The sequence below is a fragment of the Pelmatolapia mariae genome, linkage group LG23 (genome assembly GCF_036321145.2).
Source record: "Pelmatolapia mariae isolate MD_Pm_ZW linkage group LG23, Pm_UMD_F_2, whole genome shotgun sequence".
NCBI classification, from domain to species: Eukaryota; Metazoa; Chordata; class Actinopteri; order Cichliformes; family Cichlidae; genus Pelmatolapia; species Pelmatolapia mariae.
In genome coordinates, this window is record NC_086246.1 from 38,732,315 (window position 1) to 38,739,218 (window position 6,904).

General features: G+C 39.1%; 1 long non-coding RNA gene across 1 annotated transcript; it reads left to right on the forward strand.

Moving 5' to 3' along the window:
• The first annotated feature begins 247 nt into the window (after positions 1 to 247).
• LOC134620745 (uncharacterized) lies at positions 248 to 1,443 on the forward strand. Its single transcript, XR_010092137.1, has 2 exons — positions 248 to 549; positions 1,079 to 1,443. It is a non-coding gene; the product is annotated as an uncharacterized LOC134620745 (long non-coding RNA).
• The last annotated feature ends 5,461 nt before the right edge of the window (positions 1,444 to 6,904 follow it).

The window sequence follows — 6,904 nt, forward strand, 5'->3', positions numbered from 1 at the left end:
GTACAAGTACAATTATTACAGCACTCAATACGCATTCTTTTTGAATATGTGTTTCTTTGCTTAAAATTTCTCTCTATATCTATAGCTTTGAAAATCGTTTAGTGATATAGAGAGAGGGGGTCTATTTAAGAACTCTGTCCTTTCATGTTCAAACCCTTTGATCTTAACTCCGCCCATTGAACAAAAACGTGTTGCTTAGCAACCGCTGACGCGCATGTGGCAAATGCGTTCGGGCCAATGACTGCATAAAGGATGGATGACGCCACAGCACTTCCTCTCATTGTGCAAAAAAAAAAAAAAATCCCGCTTGTGGAGGCTGTCATGTTGCATTGTGTGACCCAGAATCTGTGCAGTACGCTCCCGGCCACACATCCGCTGGACGTAACCTCATTAAGTGCTATCTGGTCATCCATCTGAGAGGCTCTGAGAGGAGGGACAGCGTTTACGTTACGAAAACACGACCGAGTGTTTTAACCTGACAGCCTGAGGTGTTCTTCAGTAAACTGCACTAGCTGACAGAAGGACCCGAGGCCCCGCTGCTCTTTTTCGGTAAGTTAAACGTGTTTGTAAACTAATCCGTAACTACCGTTCTTAGCTAGGTCGTGAGCCCTAGCTAGCTAAAATGAGCACTCGGCTGTCAGGGTTCGTTTAGCTAATCTGTGCAGGTGAATGAATTTACCCCGAATAAAGAAATCAAGAGAAACGCCCCGGGCTGCTCAGTCACTAATTACCGTTACTGTACTTTTATTACAAGTGTTATACTGTAAAAGCAACAGGCTGCACTCTGCTTCAGCTCCTGTGCAGAGCTGAATATTAAATATGTGCAAACAACATGTTTTCAGTCTCTTGCCACATCTGTAAAGACAGTAACATCTTTTTTAAAAGCTTGTACTTCAGTAACTCCTCATTAATCAGGAACTATGGATTAAAGTACTGTAGTGTACTGTAATACTGAAAAAATGTAAGAGAAGAACTTCAGATCCTGAGTGTGTGAGGACAGAAGAATTAGCTTTATTTCAATTTTGAGGGATAAAATTTATATCTGAGTTTGATGGTTCTGTTCTCTTTGTGATTACAGGAGCTGCCCTCAGATTCAGACCTCAGCCCCATCGAGTGACAGCAGACAGATCAGCCAACATGTTCACATGTTAACTGCAAAATGAACTGGTGAAAACAGTACAAAGGTTAAAGTACCACACGTGCTGTAGTGAAAGCTGCAGCTGTTTTATTGATAAAGTTAAAGACAAAAAACAAAAGGATTAATCACTCATGTAACTGTGTCACTATATATCAGCATTAACAGGACCTCAGTTTGGTGTTTCACAAAGCTGCTGATCTCAGACCTGCACAGCTTCTGTTTTAAACACTTGATGCACTCAGCTGCATGAAGAGCACATGAGATTTTCTGTAACACAATTAAATAAAACCTGAAGGTCAAAGGTCGTCACTTGTATGTTGAACTACAAACTTGTCATCTGGAATTCTTTCACAGTTTTTTGCACATAGTGTGTTATTTACCATAAAGTGATTCAGTTATTCATACCAGAGTAACCAGAGAGGATCATATATTTTTAAATATATAAATTTCTACAGGACTGAATATAATATCTTTATGTAGAAGTCTGGAGCCTCTGGGGAGTATTGGTGTTAGGTTTTGTATTGTTGATTGTCATTTATGCTTAGAAATATCTACTCATATATGCTTAGAGTTTTATAATTAGTTGTAGATTAATAGAAGTTTGATCCTCAGTAGTCTGCAGACACACGTTGTGTGCATTCCAGAGCACTCTGGCTTTCACACCCACATCCTGGGAGCATGGGAGAGGTCATACCTTGTCTTATTGTTTTATGGTAGGATAAACGTATCTATGTCTGTTTTAGGCTAAGTGCATTTTGTTTAGATGAACTGCTGGACTTCCAGGCCAGTAGGTTTAGGAAGTCATTAATGGATTCTCACACACACACACACACACACACTATGTAAGATGTTATATGTTGATGAACCTATGCATATTCATGTAACCACAATAAAAGGAGTGCTATGGGGAACCTGGCTGAGAGTCTGACGGTGGTCAAGTGGGTGGAACGACACTTGGCTCCAGACAGGCCTCCTCATGCATGAGTAACACAAAGACGTTGCCTACTTGTGTCTTGTTCATTGCTGTGTAGCGAATTGTCCTGAACGTTCCAGCGAATAGGTTTATGCTACAAACCTATCAATTGGAGTATTTATAACATTACACAAACCAAAGGTCTCCATCACAGTGTTCATGAAATGCTGGGTTTATCCATCTCCTGGGGTGGGCCTACGGAGGAGTGCTGAAGATTCCCCTGTGAGGGAGCTGCTGGTGAAGATCATGAGTCCTGCTTGATCAATGCGATGATCAACAGAACATCTGGCACAGGACAGCTGCGGTGAAAGAAAGGGAAGAAGTTTCTCCAGGAAACCCAGCTTAGTCCTCATGGTCTCCCTCACTAGTTTCTCTCCAGGGTGAATGTAGCAGTTGCTATAATATGGACTCTATTATTAAATGAAAAGAACAAATTAGACTACACTACTGAAACCTTCTGCTGCTGTTTTTAAAGTTTCCATGTTACCAGGCTGTAGAGGGCTCTGAAGATTTAAACAGTTTTAGATCCATTACAGTCACAGTCTTATGTTAAAATCTCAAAGGACAGCATTACATTTTTGATATTAACAGTAACTCTGGGCCTCTGTGGGGTGTGCAGATGATCTCATCGCTGTCTGAAAATGGATAAAAAAAACATAAGAAGTGCTGAATCCTTCAATAATACAGACTATTAGAGTAACAGGTGTGTAGCATCGCTAACTAGCTAGCAACAAGCCTCCAACACAGTGCGTATGCTAGCGGCTAATCTAGCAAACGAATTAACAACAGAGTGATTTTAGAACTATAAGATGATAAGCTGTCTTTTTTTTATAACAGCGACATGTTTGTATTTACCTTAATTAAACGAGTCGTCAGTCGCCGTAAACCAGCAAAAAAACTGAGCAGCCGGGCTACGGAAAAAGTGTAGGGGGGCGTGTTTGCGGTCATGTCCAGCGGGTGTGTGGGCGGGAGCGTGACACAGTCGCTCCACCTCAAGTCACTACTGGAGGAGGCGGTGTCGCGTCGTCCATCTTTTCTACAGTCAATGGGTGTAATGCGTTACTGTAATTAAATTACTTTTCCACTGAAAATGTAGAGTAACTGATTACTGTTCATTTTTAGGTATTTTAATTACAGTTACTTACAATGTACTTGCGTTACATTGTAAAATAATTAAACTCGCTGAATATCATTATTTAATTTCATTAATTTATCTTCTAAAGGTAAAAGTAAACTCTGCCGCTTTAACATGGCTGTAGTGCAGGTGCACGTCATTTCGCGCCAGTTTGCTGCATAGTCGTATTCTAAAGTGGAAGATGTCGGACTCGGCTGAAGCGAGTGACTGTTTTATGACATGGACATATTCTCTTCACTTTTCTGAAACAAGCAGACAAGAACATTACAGTAATATGTAAGCTATGTCCTGGGGAGAAAAAACTATCGGCCGCTGTTAATAGCGTGAGTAATCTACTGAAGCGCCTGACACGAGAGCATAGACGAACACTTCTGAGTGATCCTTGTTCATCATCCATGGATAACGCCGCGGCAACTCCTGCTAAGCAGGCAAAACTTGATTTTACTTCAGCAGCACAGACGGTGCTTAAAAAGGAGAGCTTAAAAAAATGATTGCAGGCAACATTGTGGAAGAGATGCTACCGCTGCGTACTGTAGAGTCTCCGTCTTTAAAAAATTAAAAAAATAATTATTTAAAGAGTTTAATTTCTATTGTTTGTACACTCAAGGTTTATAGGGATTTTAAGAAGTATTTAGTTAAATTACTTATTGAGTAATTAAGTTACTTTTCAGACACAGTAATTAGATAAGTATTTTAAATACAATATTGATTAAGTAATTAGTAATTAATTACTTTTTTAAAGTAACTTACCCAACACTGGTCTTAAGTATTTTTTTAAGTTACACAAGAATTTCATAATTTTTAGAGCAGGTACATCTGTTCTTACTCAATACTTGCATACAGGAATCAATCCTGTTACTTAAATTACTTTATTGTAATAGAAATATAATGTATTTTTAAATTATGTGAATGGTAAATGGCCTGTATTTTTATAGCGCTTTACTTAGTCCCTGAGGACCCCAAAGCGCTTTATACCACATTCAGTCATTCACCCATTCACACACTGGTGATGGCAAGCTACATTGTAGCCACAGATGCCCTGGGCGCACTGAAAGAGGTGAGGCTGCCGGACACTGGCGCCACCGGGCCCTCTGACCACCACCAGTAGGCAACGGGTGAAGTGTCTTGCCCAAGGACACAGTCACGATCACCCCTACGATCATGACTTATATACATTTTTATTTTTAGGAAGATTGTTTTCTGGGGCGTTTCTCGTGGCTTCATAGTGTAGAGTTGACACATTTGTGTCTGCTCCCTGGTTTGAGACCTGGATAAGACAGGAACATCAGCTTACTGGTAAACTAGGTGATGCTTACTAATGGCATTTGTCATTTGTCATGTCACATAAATTTAGCACCGACTAAAGCAGTTAGTCTGCCTAGCTGAAAGATTTCTTTGTTAACATGATACAAAAGACACAATAAAGAGCAAGAGAAATGAAACGAACAACAACAACAAAAATAGTATGGCCTCTGTTGCTATAAGTCATCATGTCCATATAACACACCAGAAACCTTTCCATAAAAGGATCATTTTTATATTCTTACTTTCTCAATGACTTGCCTACACACACTTTCCTCTGATGTTGTACTCTAACTTGGTGACTGTCTGGAAATGTGTCACTCGACCTTGCAGCAATCATTTGTGTGTAGATTTACTTTCTTGGTAACAAAGAGTAACTAAACACTTCTAATTTATAGGGAGTGGAAGAAATGGTTTGTCCATAACATATTTGTTTGTGACTACGGGCTTAGAAAAAACAAACAAAAATAAAACTCCCTGTGTGGATTAACAACCACAGTTTGACTAGAAGACTGCTTTAAAGATGTGCATTCATGAACATGTGTGGCTTTTTTTGTATCCAAGATGAGTATGCACCTGTCAAATCCTAAAAATGAACACAAATTAAATTTAAAAGTCAGCTTCTTGTGCAGCGCTGCTCTCCACACTCCTGCTACAAACGGATCCCTCCCTCAGAGTCCTCTTCTGATGCATGCTGGTGAAACGCAGTGTTAAAGGGATCAGCAACCTTTAACACCCAAAGAGCCATTTGGACCTGGTTTCTAAGGAAAAGAAAACACTGGGAGCCACAAATACTTCCCAGAAGTTCCCAGAACCTAAATTATGCAAACTTGTTGCCTCAAACAAACTAAGTAAAGCTTACTTAAGATAACTATGTTAAGACAACTTATTCATTGCAAGTATACAGTACTAAGAATAACTTGATGTTTCTGACTTTATCATCCTAGAAATTTCTAGTACAACACTTATATTAATATAACACTGTGTGCAAGCATGATTTAAGAATAATTAACAACACTTCTTGTAATGGTGTTAAAATCAGCCCAACTTTTATTTTCAAATGCAAAAAGGTATATCTGGACACCGTTCTGCTGAACAATAGACAATTATATTGCCATCATTGTTATAATCTTACAATGAAACAAAGTCTCAGATTTAGTTATTCTGAAACTAAGTTTAGGCTTTCCACAACTTTGTTTTGCAAGTTACATTGACTGTCATGGATTTAGGTGATCCAAGTGCAGAAGAAAGTCTTTAACTTCCCTTAAGTACAGTGACAGTGGATGTGGGTTGGAGATACATTAATTATATAATCAAAAGAAAATATATTTATTGTGTAGCCACAAGTGCAGTCTTTAGATTAAACAACACCTTTGTTTTGCATTCAAACACAGAAGCTTTGTATATTGTAATATTTTAAGGATGACTTGTTTCCAGTCCAGGCATTATTGCCTGAATGACTATCATGGATTTAGGTGATCCAAGTGCAGAAGAAAGTCTTTAACTTCCCTTAAGTACAGTGGCAGTGGATGTGGGTTGGAGATGCAATGAGCTTGAACCTGCAGTGACCATTTTCACTGACCACACCATCTGTGACAGAGGACGCATCTCTCCTAGTGTCCTGCAAGCAAGCAATCAGATATTTTAGATCACCATCTTATTTGCTTTCTTAAGACATTGTTTTCTGCATTTTCTATAAAACAAGCCCTGATTTCGACAATCCCAGGCTTCCTCCCCACCGGAGAGGTGACATTCAATGTCCCACCTGTCAGTCTGGATAGCCCTGACCACCACCCAACAATAATGTCGGGAAAGCTTATTTTTTTTAAAAGGGGCTATTTAATAATGACCAGTAACCTTTCATTCTTATGATCTGCAGAATAATTTAGGCACAAAACAAATTTCAATGTTCAAAAACTTGCAGACTTCACTATATACATCGTGGACTCTCTAAACTAAGTTTGTAGCATATGATCTTTCAAGAAGTATTTTTAGAGAAAATCAGGCCTTTAGCTACAGTTTGTGAGACAACACTAAACCGCACACAGTCAAAGGACTGCAATGATTCCTCAAAAGTAGCTGCCATTGTGAAAATGAGTGTGTAAATTAAGAAATCTATAAGGCATGTAAGAAGACAGTGAGTCATAGCTTCTAAAAACCAGTTTAAGCCTCAAAATGCAGACAGCCCACATTGATTTAAAAACCCTGCCACCGTGGCTTTTACGTGGTTGATTTCTTATCTGAAACAGTAATATTTCAGTGACTGCTGCTTATATCACAGATTAATACACTCTACAGATCCCTGCTGGGAGAATCATTAGCTCTGCCAGCAAAGACGTTTGGTGGATTTTATGTT